The sequence below is a fragment of the Dendropsophus ebraccatus genome, chromosome 1 (genome assembly GCF_027789765.1).
Source record: "Dendropsophus ebraccatus isolate aDenEbr1 chromosome 1, aDenEbr1.pat, whole genome shotgun sequence".
NCBI classification, from domain to species: Eukaryota; Metazoa; Chordata; class Amphibia; order Anura; family Hylidae; genus Dendropsophus; species Dendropsophus ebraccatus.
Window position 1 is genome coordinate 22,917,107 of NC_091454.1, and position 21,343 is coordinate 22,938,449.

Here is a 21,343-nt window from a genome sequence, read left to right on the forward strand (position 1 = left end):
TCTGTTATTGTAAGCACCTTCAGCAACCGGGATCTATATACGGTGAGTCCGAGTGCCGTGGTTCGTCTATGGCTGGAGTGGTGCGGGGGAGCAGCTGGGAGTGAGTTATAAGCTATACGCCTGACTCTTGTTAGCATCCGCGTGGCATATCCACATTCACTTATCTCCCATTAAGAGCATCAGCCTTCTCCAGGAAATCTGCATGATCGGAACATGACCTTCTCAGTGTCTCCTGTGGGGATTGCTTTTGTGTGACGAGGGTGGCAGCTTTGGGCCTGCAAAATGCTGTTCCCAGCTAAAGATTTTCTATACTGAGATGTTCCGATTTGTGTATTGTTAATGTTACCCATTAAAGTGACTCTGTATTCACAATCTGACCCCACCCAAACCACTTGTACCTTCAGATAGCTGCTTTTAATCCATAATCTGTCCTGGGGTCCGTTCGGCAGGTGATGCAGTTATTGTCCTAAAAAACAACTTTTAAACTTGCAGCCCCGTGCCCAACAGCCGGGGCTTAGATTGTGTATGCATTAGGCTGGCACAACCTCTCCGTCCCTCCTCCCCACCCTCCTCATCATTAGGAATGCTCCAGGCAGATTGTCTCCTATTCATCAGCTGTGTAAGGACTGCACATGGGCTGGATCGTTAAGGCACCTGTGCAATGTTCAGACAGGAGAAAATGTTCTAGTGGCATTCCTTAAAGAGGGTGGGGAGGAGGGACGGAGGGGTGGTGCAAAGTTAGGGCACAGATATTCTAAGCCCCGGGCGTTGGGCATCACCTGCCGAATGGACCCCAGGACAGATCTTGGATTAAAAGCAGCTATCCAAAGGTACACATGGTTTGGGGGTGGGTTGGATTGTGGGTACAGAGTCGCTTTAAGCATAGGTCCAGAAAATTGACCCAGTCTTCAGATAGTTTACCAATGAAACTCCAACGCAGACACCATTTGTTCAAATCCAATTTACACTCTATGGAAATTAATAAATTTATTGTACAAGTGGTGGAATTTTTGTTACGGTATAATTTTTTTTATGTTGGAAGGTCAATTTTTTCTACAAACTACAGGAGCCCCGATGGGGGTTTCTCTCCTACGTTACAGGTCCTATCTCCTACGTTACAGATCCCATGAATGTTTTCTACAAACTACAGGAGCCCCGATGGGGGTTTCTCTCCTACGTTACAGGTCCTATCTCCTACGTTACAGATCCCATGAATGTTTTCTACAAACTACAGGAGCCCCGATGGGGGTTTCTCTCCTACGTTAGCCAATCTTTACATGTCTTGGTGGGAAGAAATTTTTCTTTTTTTCTGATGTTAGTTCTTTTTTGGGGAACATTGTCTGGTACGGCGCTACATTGACAACCTTTGTGTGGCGTCCGTCCCGGACTTTGTCTCCTATATTAATAATAATCATTTAAATTTGAGTTTCACTAGTAGACCTCAAATTTTCAGGACCTACTGTGTGCCTAATAGGTACCGTTGACGATACATAAATTGGAACATCTCAGTATAGAAAATCTGTAGCTGGGAACAGCATTTTGAAGACCCAAAGCTTCCCCCTTCTTCCCACAATAAAAGCGATGACCACAGGGGAATATTTGAGACTAAGAAGGTCATGTTCCTGGATATTTGGATTTCCTGGAGAAGGCTGATGCTCTTAATGGGAGATAAGAGAATGTGGCTATGCCACGTGGATGCCAACGAGAGCCAGGCGTATAGCTTAGAACAAAAATTGCACAGATTTGCTTTTTGCATAAAAATCCACTCATAAGCCATAAAATAATAACGTAATTTCCGATTCTACACGTCTTCTCCACTCCACACAGCAAACAATTTAATTATATCAGAAAAATTTTGATGAAGAACTTAGCGATTTTGTTTCCGGAAGAGGTCCTCCAGGGTCTTCTTAGGGAGGGTTGTAGAGTGGTAGCTAGAAGAGGGACATCGGCAATATGATTTTACCTACTGTCTTAAAACGGAATAAAAATAAAACATGTCTTCTTCCCGCGTGGAGGCCACCGATGTAATGTTTGTCCTTATGGAACTAGAACCCAATTTTTTCTAAATCCACAGAGAGCGACTTCCTATAGGATCCGGTCTTTTTTTTAATTGTGATACACATCCTATTGTTCATTGTATCAGATGTACACAATGTCATCTTAACTATAAGTTGCCCAATTCGTAAAATAAAAATTTAGATGGCAGAGTATCTCCATCAAATATAAGGTTCTAACAACATCAGAAGCAAAAAACCATGATGGCAATTTAGAATAGTTCACATTTTCTGGCATTGAACCAGTTACTAAAAATGTCAGGGGTGGAAATTGGCAGCAGACGTTGTGTAACAGGAAACATTCTGGATACTGGATATGGATACCAGGGGAATGAATTTCAGGTCTGATTTATTGTAGATCTATTATACTTTGCTCCTATTAATTTCTTTATTGCAGCATTATAATGTACATATCCTTCTCTGCATTAAATCATATCATGTTTGTGATGTTTATATAATTTTTCATCCTTGTAAGTATTGCGTGGATTGCCTATATTTATCTTCTCATAGGATTTCACTCTCCCTTCTCTTTTTTTTCCCCCTATGTTTTATATGAAATATACATTCATGAAAAATGATTAACCAATAGCATGCTCGAGTCGATCCGAACCCGAACTTTCGGCATTTGATTAGCGGTGGCTGCTGAAGTTGGATAAAGCTCTAAGGCTATGTGGAAAACATGGATATAGTCATTATATATTAGATATGGTCATTGGCTGTATCCATGTTTTCCAGACAACCTTAGAGCTTTATCCAAGTTCTGCAGCCCCAGCTTATCAAATACCGAACGTTCGGGTTCGGATCGACTCGAACCCGAACCCGGTTCGCTCATCTCTAGTCTTCATGGATATATATTTTCTATTATGTTCATGTATTTATGATAAATTGATGGACAGGCATCATGTAAATTATTTAGTCATTATGTTTATGCATCTATTATTTACTTTATGATTATATTTCATTTATATGTCGTGTTGATGCTTCGTTTCTCAGCCTTTGCCTTTTCTCTTCCCCCCTTTTCTTTCCCTTCTCTTTTTTTCGTTCTCTCTTCTCCCCTCCCTCCTCCTCACCTAGTTTTAACACCTGTTTTCTGCTCCTTACTCTTTTCCCGGCCAACTGAATGGAGTCAAAGGAGATGCCTCACAAAGAGGAGGGGTTTTGTCACACTGGGGGCGGGTGGGGCGGGCCGATCAAAAAAAGGGCCGTGCCACTGTTATCCCCAAGCTGACACCAGTCTATTCATGCAAAAAACCCAAAGCGATGTACCTGATTGTACATTTGCTTTAGGCTATGTTCACACTATGTAAAACTACAGCCGTAGTTCTCGCCGCAGAACTACGGCTGTAGTTTTGAGGGGTGGAACATAGCCTTATTTTCAATGGGATCCCAGCCGGAGCGTACACACATCGTATGCGCTCCGGCCGGGATCCCATGCGGCGCCGGAAAAAACTGACATGTCAGTTTTCTGTGGCCGGAATTCAGTGAATTGCGGCTGCAGAAAGACCTGTCAGTTCACACAGTGAAGCGAGCGGCTCCAAGAAGCTCTGATGCGGGCGCGCGCTGATGCACCCGCATCAGAGCTCTGCGGCCGGAAAGATCACCCGGCCAATACTTAAGGTCACGGAACGGCCAGGTGTTCACGTTGTGTGAACATAGCCTTAATAAGTATTTTTGTACTCCTTCTTTATGATAAGCTGTATTATCTCTTGGTCTTATTGTATGTCCTTGGAGCAAGTTACTGTATCATGTTAACTTTGTTTTAGTTTTGGTTTGCCAGCAACAAGTGTCTATGCAATGTCCGGGACTCTTTTACTATCCTTGCAGTACATGTCCCCCATCCATGGACAATGCAATACCTCCTGAAACAAACTCCATTATGTTGGCTAAATACTATGCCTATATTTGTACCTGTTGTTCTATGACACTGTGTCGCAAGTGTTAATTTTGTAAATTTTTCTTTTATGCAAAAATTGCAATAAAAAAACAAACAAAAAAAGACACGTATCAAATGTGGCAGCATGGGCGCCTTCACACATTCATCGTCATTCCAATTCCAGGAATGGATGTGAGAAGAGAAGTCCTGTTCTTGCTATTATTATGTCCTCCATTTATCATCTGTTCCTGGTTTTGTAATTAGTAATTGTCCTAATCTGCCCAATTATTAGAATGTCACTCGTCCATCGTAGACGATCCCGGACAGGGATCCTGGCAGAGCCAGGCCCTGGCTAAGTTCAGCAGGGATGCCTGTTCTGTGTGTGTCCTACTCCTCGGAGAATCAGAGGAAAACTGACGCTACACTTCCTCTCCCCATGTGACTACTTCCTACAGGGTGTGTAAGAGTCCCTGTGAGTGGTGGAGAAGACAATTTGCATAGAAAGGAGAATAGAGATGGGTAGAGATGGTCCACAGATTCACACAATATAAAAAGACAGTAACCCTTTATTGACTACAGCTGTGAAATACATAAGACGCTGACATCTAGTGGTGAAACTCACAAGCACCTTTATCACCACCTTATGTTTGAGTACTAGGCTTTTGCAACAGGTGCCATATAAGGAACACCCATGGTGGGACACTATATATATATATATATATATATATATATATATATATATATAAAACACAATGCCATACCTAATGCCAAACCACCCAACAGAATTAATGTATAAGAAGTACCTGAATGAAAGGATTCTGTTATCTACATGTAACACATAACTCTTAGCCTAATGACACTTGTAAACACCTATTTCCTGTTAAGTCCTTGTACTTAATATGAGTCTCTCCCGTCTCCTCCAGCAGATAGGAGAAGGAGAGCTGGAAGCAGACAACACACTACAGCCTTATATCCACAGGTAACGCTGACTTTATTCTCCATGTTATGCTACAATCCCTTATGTGTCGGTTTTCTTTTTTATGTTTTTTGCTTGTCTTGTTGGTTTTACATTAGTACAGTGCTGGCATATATATGAAACAGTTAGGAATCTGTAAGACCTGTTCTCAGAGTAAAGACTTGGGACATACTTCTTTATATTTCTTAAGACTTTTCAACTCTTTTCGATAATTATATAGTCATAGTCCAAAAAATCTTGCAAATTCTTGTACTGTTTTGAATATGAGGCATGCATAATACCTTAGCTATTATGTATTATTTGCCAGCAGTGCTTAGTTGCAATTTCCAGTGTTATACAAGTGAATGCACCTAAATAGTAAATGCAAAAAACAACACCCCAAACAATATACTACAGTAATAAAAAAAAGTATACAAAGATACATCCAGTAGTCATCTAATAAAATCCATCTGTATTAAGGACACACAGACTGTATACAAAAGGAGCAAAAACAGAGGGACTTAAGCAAACTAATCCTGTCCCAGGGGAAAATAAAGGGTACTATAGAAATACACTGGTCTATTTACCATCATACCAGTATATGAGGAAATTGCAATAAATCCAGATATCCTAGTAAGCTATGGTACAAAGTTTAATGCTTAAAAACCTCAAACAAAACCACTCCCTGTCCAACGTGTTTCTTCAGCCCCGTGGCCACCTTCCTCAGTGTTCTTTTAGTAACTTTCACAGGTGACCGTATATAACTGAATGTTGATTTACAATGCAGAATACCAACCAAACATGTCGGCACACTCCCGACGTGGGTGCAGTCACACATTTAGGTTTATTATTAAACTGTGAAGAAGTCACAGTCTTTTCTTTATACATGTTCCTGGCTTTGTATTTAATAATTGCAATAAAAACCTAAATGTTAAGGCCCCCATACCTATTATATAGTCAACCGTACCTGTCACAATTGAAAGGTTTGGCCATTGCTAATATCTAATATGTATGGTCACTCCTAGACAAAAGCTTTACCTAAACTGTAGCTATTGGGAGGAGAAGCTTTCGGAACCTGTGTTCTGCAGCAAGAGGGGAGGAGAAGCGATCAGTGATCAATGGAACTGAACACCTAAACCTTGACTGATCAAAACTATTCATGAGTACTCATCTATAAGATCATGTAAGGAGAATCACGAGGGTCAATTGTTATTTTGTTTTAGTTAGAATGAAAAAAATTGGACATATTGCAGCGTACCTGTATATTTGTGTGCACTGCATATCTAATACCAATATAAAGTTATAAAACAAGACAAAAATGCAGGAAACTCTCCAAGGAGAAGTGTTTTTTTTAAGATATCGCCAAGCTTCCTTGGCAATGACTTTTTTTGTGGATAAACTACGGCATTGTTCAAGAAACTCAACCACTTCCTTATCAGACATAACCATCCAGTTATACGTGTCTCTTCTGTGGTAATATAATGGAAAAACATTCACTGGCAGCAGAATCTATTAGAGGTTAAAGTTTTGTTTTTAACATGAACAGACCAGTGCCGACACGGCCATGCCGGTGCCCTGTTCCTTTATTTGAACTGCCGCCTGGTTCCCACGCACGACACTGGTCTATTCCCAAGCACTGGCTGGGAATGAAGCACTGGGGGAGGGCCCATCGGCCTCCAGTGTAACCCCTCCCCTTAGTGACGCGACTCCATTAGAATTAATGGAGCCGCGTCTAAGAGGGGAGATTGTCATACTGGGGGCCTGTACTTCATGGCCAATCAGTGCATGGGAATAGACCGGCGCCGTGCACGGGAACCGGGCTGCTGTTCATACAAAGGACTCCCATGCAGGCGCCGGACTGCTTAAGAAAACCCCCCAGAAAAGTGATGTACCTAATGGTACAGTCGCTTAAAGGCTGGCCAAATATAAGAGATTAATATCACCAGCATCACCGGCGTTTGAATGTACATGGAGGCTTCCTGACTTAAAGTGATGGAATATCGTGGTGGAGGGAAGGATTGGACAGACGGATGGCTGATCCTTTTTCTTACTGTTGAGATAATCTGTATGAATAAGCATTCTGTCAACACCTGTTCACCTGTTCAGCTATATATTTCATAAACGTAAACAATTAGCTTGGAACACATGACCAACAGAGGTATCGGTGCAGAGTTGGCATCAGCACAGGGCTTACCTGTGCAAGTGCCACGGCCCACAGTGCCTCTAAGGGCCCAGAGCTCTGATGTTCAGCCCTCTCACTGTAGTGCAGGTGAACACTGAACATCAGAAGACACAGGAGTAAGGAGCAGGACCTGCAGAGAGGGAGAAAAAGGTGAAGGACCTGATCACAGGACCTGCAGGTCCTCAACCTCACAGTGTGGAGATCAGCCTGACAGAGAGGAGGGACCGCTGAGGTTCTGTCACCCAAGGGCCTGCAAGTACCTGGAGCCAGTCCTGTATCGGTGCTCGAATAACAATTTAGAGCCACAGCCTGAGGGTTCATTCCTATTACTAACTTTGAACTCAGACCAGTCAGTAACCCTGGGCACCAATCCAATAACAAATTCCATTCCGGCTTGGGACAATTCTATTCCAAGATTATGGTCAATTAAAATTCCAATAGTAAGAAATAGCTATAAATACCTAATGTAATTGGTTTATAGCTCTCAATAACACTACTAAGAAAAACTGCTAATAATACCAAATTACAATATAAACAAACCTGGGGCACATCTATATCTATAATTTTATTTACATGCTGATCAGAGAGGTTAGAGATGGTTATTATGGTCGACCTAGAGGACCTGTTTCTGCAGTCCAAACTCATTGAAGGAGAATTTTAGCAATTTCTTTCTGTTTATCTAAATCAAGTGGCTATTGACATGGCTTCCATGGTTCATTTTCAGTTAGAACCCAACAAATTCTGGAAGATCTCATTGACTTCAGTTGACCAATGACCATACATAATGTTGGACCACTGATTTTGGCAGGACTGGTCGACTCTCCAATGTGTATGACTTCCTTCTGACTCTCCCGATGGCAGGTGTAGGAGAAGAGAAAGATTGGGCAGTTGGATTTGAACATGACTGATCCTTCGATTTCCAGAAGAGATAAATTGCTGCCATAGAACATACAAATGCTGTGGGTCATTGGCTGAAATCTATCTCTTCTTCTCCCCTTATACACATCATGCTTAGCTCTGTGTTTTCAATGGAAGGACCACACTGGCAGACAACTTTAAGGGTATGTTCACACTGAGCAAAAGTGGAGGAGCTCTCTGCCACGGAATCCCGCCAGCCTCAGTGTCAAACGGCGTCTCTATGGGATGGCTTACGCGCCTCCACTCTCCTCCGCTCTCCACTCAAAGAATTACCATGTCAATTCTTTGAGCGAAGAGCAGAGGTGCGCGAGCCCTCACATAGAGACGCTGTTTGACACTGAGGCTGGTGGGATTCCGCGGCAGAGAGATACTCCACTTTTGCTCAGTGTGAACATACCCTTAAAGAAGAAGTTCACCAAAAAATTTTATTGCCCACCCCCGGCTAGGCGCTGGCGCGTATACTCACCACAAGTGATCAGTGTCCCGCGGTGTGGCTTCGTTCTGGTCCCACTGCGCTGTTCAAATCCGGCACGCTTTACAATGCATTCTCTATGGGAGAGCGTTACTTCCAGCGCTCAATCACAGGAAACATAAGAGGGGTCACAGCAGCGGATGACTTGAACGCGCCGCAGGACCAGAACAAAGTCACGCGGCAGGACACCGATCACCTGTGGTGAGTATACATGCCAGCGCCTAACAGGGGGCCAATAAAAAAATGTTGTAAACTGCATCTTTAAATTGGAATATTTCTTCAAGAACAAAAGCATATAGAGATTGGGAATTTGAAATTGAACTTACTCAAACCTTATCTCCCCTGATTTCTGCTTTTGGGGGACAGTCGGATGCCCCCATCCCCCATAAACATTAACTGACACTAGAGATGAGCGAGTAGTGAAATATTCGACTTTCGAGAATTGGAATCGAATAGGCACCGAGCTTCGACTATTTGAACGAATATTCGATCCCATTTTAGTCTATGGGAAAAAAAATTTGCGCCGCTTGGAAATCAAAATTCGACCACTTGGAGGTCAGCAAGTCCCCCATGAAACCTCCCTAAATGATGCAAACACCTCCGGAATGACACTAGGACATTAGTGGGAGCATGCCTGGGTGCACCCAACACCCCTTAACCGCAGTATAATGCCACTCTCCGCAGTTGCGAAGAAAAAATATTTGCTAACGCTTTACGAACGTTTATGGCAATGTTCACACATCGTTCGTATTTCTTGCGCAGCGTTACATACATGATTCCAATGTGCGTCCGTAGAGCGTCATGTTATTTGCGCGTATCACGCATCATGCTGTACGAACGTTACTGGAACAGTATCTATGACGTGCCTTTTTCTGGGCTACTGGAAGATAATGTATATCGTGCCTTTTACTGGGCTACTGAAACAGCATATATCAAGTGCCCCTAGTGGGCTACTGGAACAGTATGTATAACGTGCCTTTTACTGGGCTACTGGAACAGTATGTATCACGTGCCTTTTACTGGGCTACTGGAACAGTATGTATCACGTGCCTTTTACTGGGCTACTGGAACAATATGTATAACGTGCCCTTAGTGGCCTAAACCAGGGACACTATAAGTCACTTGTACACACAGGGTACTGGAATGAATACACCTGCTGATGCTGCTGCTGTTACATCATCTATTTCTTAGCACTGAGAAGTGCTTTGGATTCAGAGATGACTTTTTCGCTGGATCTTAGCCCTGAAAAGGACTTCTGGGTTCTGTAGTAATCCTGCCTGACCAAAACGCTACTAAAACCTATCTCTCCCTGCTGCAAGAACTCTCCCTGGCTAGGTTGAAAGCTCTTCTGCGGTCGAAAGGCGGGAGCCAAGTATTTAAGATTCGAGGTCATGTGGTTCAGCCATCCAATGTGGGTAGACGCCGTTTTAGCGTTGCGTGCGTACTCCCAGGGTCCCTCACGGCCTCCCTGCATGGTGATTGGATAAAAAAAAAAAGCGCCAACTGCGATAGGAGGGCTTTCGAATGTTTCCCGCATATTCGCCACACTACTCGATTAAATTTGAATCTTTCGAATACTGCAATATTCGATCGAATATCATCTCGATCGAACCGTATTCGCTCATCTCTAACTGACACTTATCTAATGTGTTAGAGCAGCTTAATATGAGATTATGAAGGCATTAAAAAAACAAAACAAAGGGGGCATCTTCATCTGTGATTCTTGATCTATACTTCACCAACCAAGGACAACATCTGTCAACGTTTCCTCCCACACCTAAAGCATACAGATATGTGGAGGAGGAGGACAGGGATCACGTAAAGTTGGTGCTGTACATATAAAAGCATTATTATACTTTGCTGTTTTGCAGCTTCAGGATCCTCGATTCAGTCCTGGAATATGATAAAAACGCCAGGAGGCCAAGAGAGTGGAGTGCAGAAGGGTATGTAGAATGAGTATTAGGTTTTTTTTCCTTAAGTTCTACTTTTTAATAGTTTCCATATAATACTAAAATAAAAAAAGTTGTGCCTTTTTAATATCTTTGGTTGCCATCTGGTCAATAGTTTGTCCTCGTTTTGGTTGTGCCATAGCATCTGCATTCCCTTTTTCTTGTATATCTTACTGTATACCTTGTTGAAGGCTTTAGTATCGAAAAATCCTCTATGATGGTATACACCCCCAACAACTGGATGGATAGTCAAAAGCTGTAAATTAACTGTGAAATACTTACCTAATAAACGGCCTAAGAGCAACTGAAAATTACATATTTTGAGTGCAGTCGATATTTCTTCGAATAGATTACTGTGTTTGAACTTGTACCATCCGGAACGGCGTGCGCAACCATATTCCACACAACAGTGCATCATTTTCTTACCTTGTGTCCATCTATCATTTCAGTGAGTAGCAGATTACTGGGTTATGTGAAACAGGGTAAAAATAGCAGTTCCCAAAATGCAGATGGAAATAATGGAAAAGCCAAACCATCAAATAATGAGGAGAAAAAGGGCTGATGAAGCTGAAAAGTCTCAAATGGTAAGTGCCTTGTCTATTGTTCTAAGGCTATGGGGTCACCCTTGCATCGACGCACATGGCCAAAAATCACAATGTTACACATTATTGAATGTGTGATACTGTAAACGTGCAATACTACGACCACGAAACACTGACATTTTTGGCCCTGTGGCCTATGTCGAGACCTAGGGATTCCTTGTAGCACAGGCCTTGTAGTTAGCAAAATATCCCTCCTTTCTCTGTACAACCAATGGAACACTGTGCCCAAATGTTATAAATTTTGGCTGGTGAGGTCCAGGTGCTGAGACCCACATCGATTGCCAAAATGGATGGACAGAAGCGCTCAGAACTGCTTAGTTCTCCATAGAGAGTGGCACAAGGAGACTTTCTGTAAATCCATACTTGGTACTCTTTTCGAAGAGAGTTGTGCAGTGCTGGGTAAAAACACCCAGACTACGACCTATGAAAATTTTGAGAAGTGACTATGACATGTCAGAAGTTTTCCATAGAGTATTTATAATTTAATTGGTGATGCCTCATGATGCTTCTATAGGCAGTTGGTACTTGATGTGTGTGTATCCTATTTAAAAAAAATGCCAAAAAAATGCAAACTTATCTGTATGTCTTTCCTCTGTTTCCAGGTAGTCAAAGATCTTGATGCCGCAATTTGAATTTTGTAAATAGAAGAATTAATCTATAATGTTACATCCTGGATATCTTCCTTTGTAGTAACCAATCACAGATATGTTTGTAATGTAATTTTTTGTATTTTGTGCATACAGTGGTGCCTTGGATTACGAGCATAATTCGTTCCGGGACTGTGCTTGTAATCCAAATCCACTCTTAAACCAAAGCAAATTTCCCCATAACAAATCATAGAAATGCAGACAATTGGTTCCACACCCCAAAAATAATGATTTATTATTCTGAATAACATGTAATACAAATGAAACAAACATTCAGAAACAGCAGAATATGTGATATTATAAGTTACTGTACAGTAATTGAGAGGATGGGAAACACAAGGGCTGACGGAGACTGCAGGGAGCATGAAGGAATGAGCAGGGCATATGTGGGCACATACATGCAGCACTCTCTGTCAGGGGAGAGAAGGGTTAGAGCTATGCAGAGATTACCTCCACAGTCCTGTCCTCTGATGTAAGCCCCAGCCTGAAGTGGATCTGCTATGATTTGGAAGGTGAGGGAGACACCCTGGGTCAGAGTACAGGGCTGTAGACCCCGCTATGCAGACCATGCCCCTCCCCCACTCCCGCTCCCACCCAGTACAGGGAGCTCTTAAACCAAAGCAATGCTCTTAAACCAAGTCAAAATTTTGAAAAAGTGTGAGCTCTTAAACCAAAATGCTCTTAAACCAAGTTACTCTTAAACCAAGGTACCACTGTATTTACTTATGACAGCATGTTTTCAGTCCAATGTTGCTGTTGGAAATTAAAAATAGCAACATTGGAACGAAAACATGCTGTCATAAGTAAATATACATAAAACAAGCTGGCGGGGTAGAAAGCAATAGATGTAATAACCATGTATTCTGATTGCTTTCTACCTCTCCCGCTTGTTTTGTGTTTATTTACTTATGACAGCCTGTATTCATTCCAGAGCTGTTATTAGTAAATATACACAAAACAAGCTGGCAGAGAACCCTCAAGACCCACAGAAGGACACAAGGGGAGTGCTGACAGCAAAGCATATGCTTTTTTTGTTTTTTTCATGTGTATTAAATTCTGCGGCTGCAATCTTTATAAACTGGTTGCTTTTTTTTTCCTTGCAAAGTTTGTAACAAATCTCGGGTCATGAAGTTCGGTTCACTCATCTCCAATGATAATGTAAAAGTTTAAATTATCACTGTGACTTGCTATCTTTGACTTTCTCTTCTGTAAGTGATCTGGGTTGGCTGCATTATTAATAAAAACATATGAAACAAGGATGTATATTTTATTTCTCTTTTTCTGTTCTTCGGATCAATTTATGTGAAGCTGCATCTTAGTGTAATTATCTTCACGTTAGACAAAAATGAAGCAAATTGTTTAGAATGTCTTATTTTGAGTATAATAACTAAAATAGCAGAAAACAATAGTTTATCCTGAGGCAAAACCCTCCTATGAACATAGTGTGGTGCTGCTAAACATTAGAGGGGAGATGAGACAATTGCTGGTACCCACAGCCAATCCTGGCTTCTCTGCTTCTTCAAAATGGTGCCCCGTCCCCTAATATCATAAATAATAAAGCTTTGCATGTGAAAGATCTTCAGTATATAACAGTATCAACAAAGCCAACCATATATGTGGTGTCTCACTGTAAGCGTTCTATGCACCTGTCAATAAGCTTTCTTTCAGGTTAAGTGGTGGATTAGTTATTTACAGTTTCTCCACTAGGTGTCAGTGTTTCTTATGTGTTGCACATGGGTTAATGTTTGATGTACCATGTGTTTTATGCTAACCAATAGGAGGTACTTTCTCTTTCTCAACTTATCCTGGCTCTCTACACACACTCACCCCTGTAGTAGGAATTAGCTGGCTCTGTGTGGGAGGAAGTTTGCAGTTCAGTTGAGTTGAGTCTAGCCACGAGTGTGAGCAGATGTAGTTAGGCACCAACGCTTCTTTTACTACAACCACTATATCTACTATACAGTGCTAAGCACACCCAAGGGAGAGTAGTCACCAAGGAACACCCGGACCCACGCCAGGAGCAGGGCAGTATCCTGATAGGAACTAGCCTCAGTAGGACAAAGCAACCGTAAAAGTAAAGGTGTACGTACCTACTGCGCAGTGCAGATAACTGGGAAACTTCGAACACCTAGCTACACCCAGTTAACCACGGCTGGGGCTCGTACTACCCTACTTGGATGGGTTCTACACTAACAAAGGGCAGAAGGTGGTAAGACAGTGTCTAAACATGAGTACGAGTATCACTTCACTCAAGATATCTCTACTAAAAGTCCCAGCAGAGTACACAGCTACACTAGGTTGGGGCTCCTCTGGCAAACTCCTCTCCTCTCCTCTTCACGCTGCCAACCCCGCTACAACTACCTCTCTTACTTCTCCAGCCATACTACAAAAAGCAGGTATCAACATCACACCTGTGTGCTAGACTAGCACTGGCGTCAATGACAACTAATATCACTGGCTGAGCTGATACAAACACCAGAAAAACCAGCACATATACTACTATATAACAGTCATGCAGTCACTAAATAATATTGCTATACAAGGAACAAATATCACCATAAAAATTACCACTGCTACTGACCAAAGCCCACTGCATTAACACCAAAACTATAAAAACTGTAATACTGCAGTTTCTGTGCCCTCAATTAGTTATACTGCCCTGTTGTGTTCCCCTGTTGTGCCCCCACATATTAATAATGCTTCTTCTCTGGCCCCAAGCAGTAATATTGCACATTCTGTGATACTAATAGTAATGCCCCTTCTGTGCCTCCAAAGAAGTGACAATGTCTCCTTCTGTGCCCCAAATAGGCATAATGCCTCCTTCTGTGCCCCCAAGTAGCGATTGTGTTCTCCAGTGCCCCCAAGTAGCGAAAGTGTAACGGCTGCGGTGAAGGCCTGTTCTCTGGGCTGCTGCCGCTCCGGCTGTTTGTGGTGGATGCCGAAGCCCACGTGAAAGGGTCCGGTGCCACTATTTGTTTAGCCCCCCTGTGTGCCAAATGTGTCCTTGCTCTGGTCTCCGGCTCCCTTGGCCGGTTTGTGTGTGCCCGTTGCTCTGAACTTAAAGGGCCAGTGCGCCCTTAGTTGGCTGCTGATTACAGCCAGCTTTTGTAAATACCCTGCATGCACCAGGCTTCCTTGTTGGAGCCTCTGCATGCTTCCCTATCAGGTGGTCCAAGCTCATCCCGCAATTGCTGCCCATGGTTTCTGCCCGTAGTTCCTGTTGCCTGTGGTCATAGCCAGGGCCGTCTTAACAGCATTATGGGCCCCTAGGCAGAGGTGCGAATTGGGCCCCACCCCCCGCGGCAGCCGCCATCAAAATCTTTGCAACCCCGCCCCTAGCCAGTACAATTACGTACAATAAAAAATACAAATTATTGTTAACATAAACTTTAATTCACAACACAGTCTTTTAGCAGCGCAAAAACAAAAAATAACTGTGCGTGCCGCACCAAACCAGACCAGGTTGGCTTCAAAGTATCCAAAAAACGCAATGGAGACAGCACTTCCAACAGTAATCTGCAGGGTTTATTGTCACACCAGTGCAACATGTCTCATATATACAGAGGGGCAACAACATGACTATTATATATGAGAACCATGTTGTCTCCCTGTATGTATACTGTATAATACAATATACAGGGAAACAACATGTCTCATATATACAGAGGGGCAACAACATGACTATTATATATGAGAGCCATGTTGTCTCCCTGTATGTATACTGTATAATACAATATACAGGGAAACAACATGGCTTATATATAGAGAAGGGCAAAACAACATGTCTCATATATACAGAGGGGCAACAACATGACTATTATATTATATATGAGAACCATGTTGTTTCCATGTATACAGAATACAGGGAAACAACATGGTTCATATATAATATAATAGTCATGTTGTTGCTCCTCTGTCTATATGAGACATGTTGTTTTGCCCTTCTCTATATATATATGCCAGATAACAAGCAACAAATATTACCACCGCATACTGACTAACACCACCGCTGCTACTGACTAATCCACTGTACACAGATCACTATCACCTCATCCAGTCATATAGAGGTACCCAGCTCTACACAGGTTCTGTACACCATATACAGTACATTACAGTGCAGATACATCAAGTGACTCACATGGGACGTCTTCTCTGATCAGAGTTCTTCCCTTTTCATCTTCTTTTCCATTTGCCCTGTGCTGTTATGAGAACTTCTCTGAGCCACAAATCCACAGAATCTGCCAGACAGACATATTAGGCTCCACACTCTGTCACCATCCTCATCTCTCTACACACTGCACATCTGTATTGGCCCCTTATAGATAGCTCCCCCTGTATTACCCCCTTATAGATGGCTCTCCCCTGTATCCCCCCCCCTTATAGATGGCTCCCCCTGTATCCCCCCCGTATAGATAGCTCCCCCTGTATTACCCCCTTATAGATGGCTCCCCCTGTATTACCCCCTTATAGATGGCTCCCCCTGTATTCCCCCCTTATAGATGGCTCCCCCTGTATTCCCCCTTATAGATGGCTCCCCCTGTATTACCCCCTTATAGATGGCTCCCCCTGTATTCCCCCCTTATAGATGGCTCCCCCTGTATCCCCCTATAGATGGCTCCCCCCTGTATCCCCCCTATAGATGGCTCCCCCTGTATCCCCCCTATAGATGGCTCCCCCCTGTATTCCCCCCTTATAGATGGCTCCCCCCTGCACAGCAGATAAAAAAAACAAACACCCAACTCACCTACCAGCGCTCCCCCGTCGCTGCTTCCTCTCTTCTTCTGCCCCCGGCTGATGCGTTGCTCCCTGGGAGATTCTCCGGGAGCGCACACATCCGGAAGCTCAGTATGCGCCCAGGCCGGGACTTCCGGTACAGGAAGCCCCAGCGACGCGCACTGAGGATCCAGCCGGGGCCGGATTTCCTCTTGCGACCGCAAGCAAGAAAGTGCTTGCGGTCGCAAGAGAAGGTAAAGGGGGGGCGCGCAGGGCTGTCTTACCCATTGGGCATGGGAGGCAGCTGCCCTGGGAACCTTGCGTCCTAGGGGGCCCCTGCCCACTGTGACAGCGGGCAGGGGCCCCCTAGGACGCAAGGGCCCCCGGGCAGCCGCCTACCATGCCCAATGGGTAAGACGGCCCTGGTCATAGCCCATGACTGCTGTCCTGGTTGCAGCCATGAGTCCTGCTGTGTTCCTGGCTGCCTTCCTGCCTACGTGTCTCCAGCTGCACCTTGTCCATCTCTGCTAGCAAGCCAAGCAAGGGGTGGCAACCCGGTGGAGACACTGCAGAAGTTAAAGAGACATCGCAGTGAGCTGATACCACCCCTTTAAGGGCTGTGTGGTCTTCCACCTGAGATGCTCAAATAGCCTCATGGCAGATGTGGCCCTGCTGGTACTTAACAGAATATATAAATGGTGGATTTCTAGCTTGTTGGTGCTTATGGTAAGGTCTCAGAACACTGACAAGGGACATATGCCAAGTCAAAAATCTCTCCAAAAGGAAATAGTACCCATCTGCAAGCCTGTTGTCCTGGGACAAAAAAAAGGTAACAAGTCTGCTTTGTTCATAAGCTTCACACCAAGCCTCCAGAGATATGGTATTTAAATGGTTAAATGACTGACATCATCGGGGAGGCTGATGTCCATCATTTATTGATAGTAGCCGGTATTCCACATCTATGAAGTGAATTCAGCTTGTAAGTTCACTTGATAGACAAACTGCACCACTGTGTGCCACATGTCACCAATCATTGATTGGCTGAGAAGGCAATCTCTCAGCCGTGGTCATGAAGTTGCAGTTAGTAGAGCTGCAGCGAATGGGACCTGGCAGCTGCGCTACGAGACACGGGGGACGAGTGAGTTAACTTGTTTGTTATTTTCACACCCACTCCCGCCTGCCTGCAGATTTTATAGTAGGTGGGACTACTCCTTTAATACCAGCTCCCTGTGTCCCCATCCTGATACTGGGACCAGGGAACCTGTCACCCCCCGTGTCGGGGTGAAGGCCGCCAGGCCCCCTGCTAGAGCCAAAGATATTTACCCCATCTTGCCAAGTCCCGTCCCTGGAGCTGGTCCCGGGACAGAGATATCCCCGTCGGAAGCCTGGCGCGCGTGCTGCTGAGATGAGTCTGACGCCCATAGAGTTAACGGAGCCGTCATTCTCTATGAGCGTCGGACTCATCTCAGCAGCGTGCGTGCTGGGCTTCCGACAGAGATATCTCCGGGGGTCGGGCGGCCTTCACCCCAGCACGGGTGACAGGTTTCCTTTAAACCTACTGTTACCTCATTAACTCTACCAATGATCAAAGCGCAAGTGGACAACCAAAGAACAACGCATAAGAACCACATGTGTGTTTCTTTGGTTGTGCACCTGCGCTTTGGCACTGTGGATATACGTTTGTGAGCACGATTTGCCTCGTTCGAGCACTTGTTTTATTGCGGTGTCTTTCTGCTGGATATGCTTTGTGTTAGTGTTGTGCCTGCACAGCCTAACTAGGTGAGTGTTCCCAACTTTTGTTCACTCACCATAAATTTGCATTGGCAATAATACACCAGGAGGTGGCCTGTTTTTTAAACCACACAACAGAAATAATGTTGTATTAAGGGTTGTGTTTTTCTACGTTACACATAACCCTCAGCCTAATGACCTTATAAACACCTATTTCCTGTTATGTCCTTGTACTCTATATAAGATAAGTCTCTTCCGCCTCCTCCAGCAGATACCAGAGCTGGAAGCAGACAACAGACTACAGCCTTATATCCACAGGTAACACTGACTTTATTCTCTATTTTCTGCTACAATCCTTAGTTGTCTTTTGTTTTTATATGTTCTTGCTTTTCTTATGGGATTTTCATTTGTACAGTGCTGCTAGCTATATGTAATCCAATTTATTTATATAGAAGTTAAGAACCTGCAACACACTTTCCCAGTGTTAAGATCTGGGACATCATTCTTTACATGTCTTGAGTTAAATACATTTCGATAAGGCTGGGTTCACACTGCGTTTTTGCAATCCGTTTAACGTATATGTTTTATGGAAAAAAACGGGTGCAAAAAACGGATGCGTTCCGTTTTTCCATTGACTTTCATTATATAAAAAAAAATGGATCAAATCGGATGTTTTTTTTTTACGGACACAAAAGTAGTGTTGACTACGTTTTCCTGTCCGTTAAAAATAACCAATTAAGAACGGATCCGTTGAACGGATTGCAAAAAATGCCGTGTGAACTCCTAAAAGCCTAATCTTGCAAATTGTTCTTGTATTCTTCATCAGGTTTTGAAATGTACATGATCTTCCAATAAGCGTACATAATACCTTAGCTTATATATAGTAATTACTAGCAGTGCTTACAAAGAGTTTAGCTCCAATGGCTGCACCTAAATAGCAAATCACAGCGTGTAGCCTAATACCCAAAACAATAAATTATAGTAAAACTAAAATAGCAAAATGTATGAAAATAAAAAGCATCACACATCCAATAATCTAATAAAACACATTGGTATTAAAGACACAAAAACTGCTAAAATCCTGTACATAAAAAGAGCAACGACACAGGGACGTAGACAAAATAAGCCTGTCCCAGGGGCAAATTAAGGGTCTGATTTAGTGTATACTATGGTTCATTTAGCATCATACCTGATAAAAGTATATAATGCAATGGGTAAATCCAGATATCCTGGTCTACTGCAATACGAAGCTCAAATGTTAAAACACTCAAATAAAAAAATTGATGCCCTCTGGGTCTGCACCAGTGCCTGCCCTCTATGTCTGGAAGATACTGAAATACACACTGCTGAATTCCATGTGAGGAGAGACGTTTAGCTTGGAAAACACTGCGAACAGAGTAATCGTGGACAAATAGAATTTCAGAGTCACAGTCCAAGGGCTCATTGCCATTGTCAACACTGAACCCAAGCCAATCAGTAACCCTGGCACCAATCCAATCACATTCCAATATGGGTTTTATTGGGTTCAATATAAGCTATTGCCAATATAATATTCCAAAAGCAAGAAATAACCCATAAATACATCATGTAATTGTTTTATAGACTCAACAACGACAACATAATACGACAACATAATACGTTTTCATGTATAACAAGTTAGATGAGGCATTTAACTAGAATAAAGTGGGTCCTACAACCAAGTAAGGATGCGTCCCCAAACATGTTGAAACCGAACTATTCAAATTCAAATCCAATCAATTGGCTGATTTTCTGTACAGAGGAATAAGCCCCATAGTAGAGCCAGATAACAGATTGGGGGCCTTCTCTGCCTGTGGCCATCTGTTATAGCTCCACCCATGAGTCAGATAAACATGAAGAATACGAGACTTTGCAAGAAGAATCCGTCTTTGATTTTTGATCTGAACCTTCCTATTCCGACTTATGTTTTTATACTTTGCTGTTTTGTAGCTGTGGGATCTACATTTTGGTCCTGGAATATTATAACAATGTCTGAAAAGCCCTCCCAATGTACAGTGGCAGAGGGTAAGTAAAATGAGTATTAGTTTTAACTCGCTATAAAACTCAAATTCTACTTTTTAGGCTATGTTCACACTGCGTAAAATAACGGCCATGAAACAGGTCATTTACTTAAAATACTGCACCCAGCCCGAGAAACCACCCAGAATTTTTTTTACATCAAAATCAAGTTTAATTCGGCAGATATAAGTTTTACGTTCGCGGCCGCATTGAAATCCACGGCCGTTGTTGCAGTATTACCGGCCGGAAATAATTGACATGTTCATTTTTCACGGGGCTGTATAAACAACAGCCGTTATCTGATACGTAGTGTGAATTCGACGGCCGTAGTTACATTGCATTGCAGTCATTAAAGGGAACCTCAAAACAACGGCCGTAGTTTTTCGGCGCGGACAACGGCCGCTATTTTACGTAGTGTGAACATAGCCTTAAAGTGAATGTGCCACCTTAAGTCAAAAAATAACATTTACATACCACTCTATCTGGCCGCTGCGATGAATCAGCTGGTGTGGAATTTTTTTTTTAATCGGTCAACTTTTTGCGCTATATTTGCCTGTATTTCAAAATGCTAATGAGGTCCGTTGTGCACTGGAGGCAGGCCTACTGCAAGCAATTCAAAGATATCTGCTCCCCCTCATAACGTGCGCCTCCTCTTCTCGTTTAGACACACCTCCAGTCTCTCTCATTCCCGCCTCTAGTTTCTTCCTGGCCCAGCCTGTCATTATGCCCCAGCGCCGTCATCAGGGAGGGAACTCTCTCAGAACAGCCTCCAATTTCTGTCTGGCTCGGCTGTCATTGTGCCATGATCTTCAGCGCCGGAAGCTCTTATGACCATGCAGAAACTGGAGGCGCCACTGAGAAAGACTGGAGGCATGTCTGAATGAGAAGAGGAAGCACACGTCATGGAGGTGGAGAAGATAATTTCACATGAACCAGGTGACCAATTCAAAAAATATCCTCACCAGCTGATTCACCGCGGCGGCGCCGATGGGGTGGTATGTGAATCTTGTTTTTGGCCTTTTGGTGGAACATTCACTTTTATTACCACTTTCCATACAATCTTAAAATCTAAAATTTTGTGTCTTTTTTATATCTTTGTCTGGATCCTCACATATTATTATGGTGCCTGAAGAAAGTCAAATACAAGTCGGTAAGAAAAATAAGTTTTAGTTTTGTCTCATTATGATAATCAAATTTTATTGTTGTTTTT

At 43.1% G+C, this 21,343-nt stretch overlaps 2 long non-coding RNA genes across 2 annotated transcripts; both read left to right on the top strand.

Moving 5' to 3' along the window:
* Window positions 1-24: 24 nt before the first annotated feature.
* On the top strand, window positions 25-12,909 carry LOC138772813 (uncharacterized). The gene is made up of 5 exons (XR_011359827.1): window positions 25-42; window positions 4,854-4,906; window positions 10,326-10,397; window positions 10,853-10,987; window positions 11,608-12,909. It is a non-coding gene; the product is annotated as an uncharacterized lncRNA (long non-coding RNA).
* A 5,460-nt stretch (window positions 12,910-18,369) lies between these two features.
* On the top strand, window positions 18,370-21,312 carry LOC138772819 (uncharacterized). The gene is made up of 3 exons (XR_011359829.1): window positions 18,370-18,414; window positions 20,065-20,139; window positions 21,266-21,312. It is a non-coding gene; the product is annotated as an uncharacterized lncRNA (long non-coding RNA).
* The last annotated feature ends 31 nt before the right edge of the window (window positions 21,313-21,343 follow it).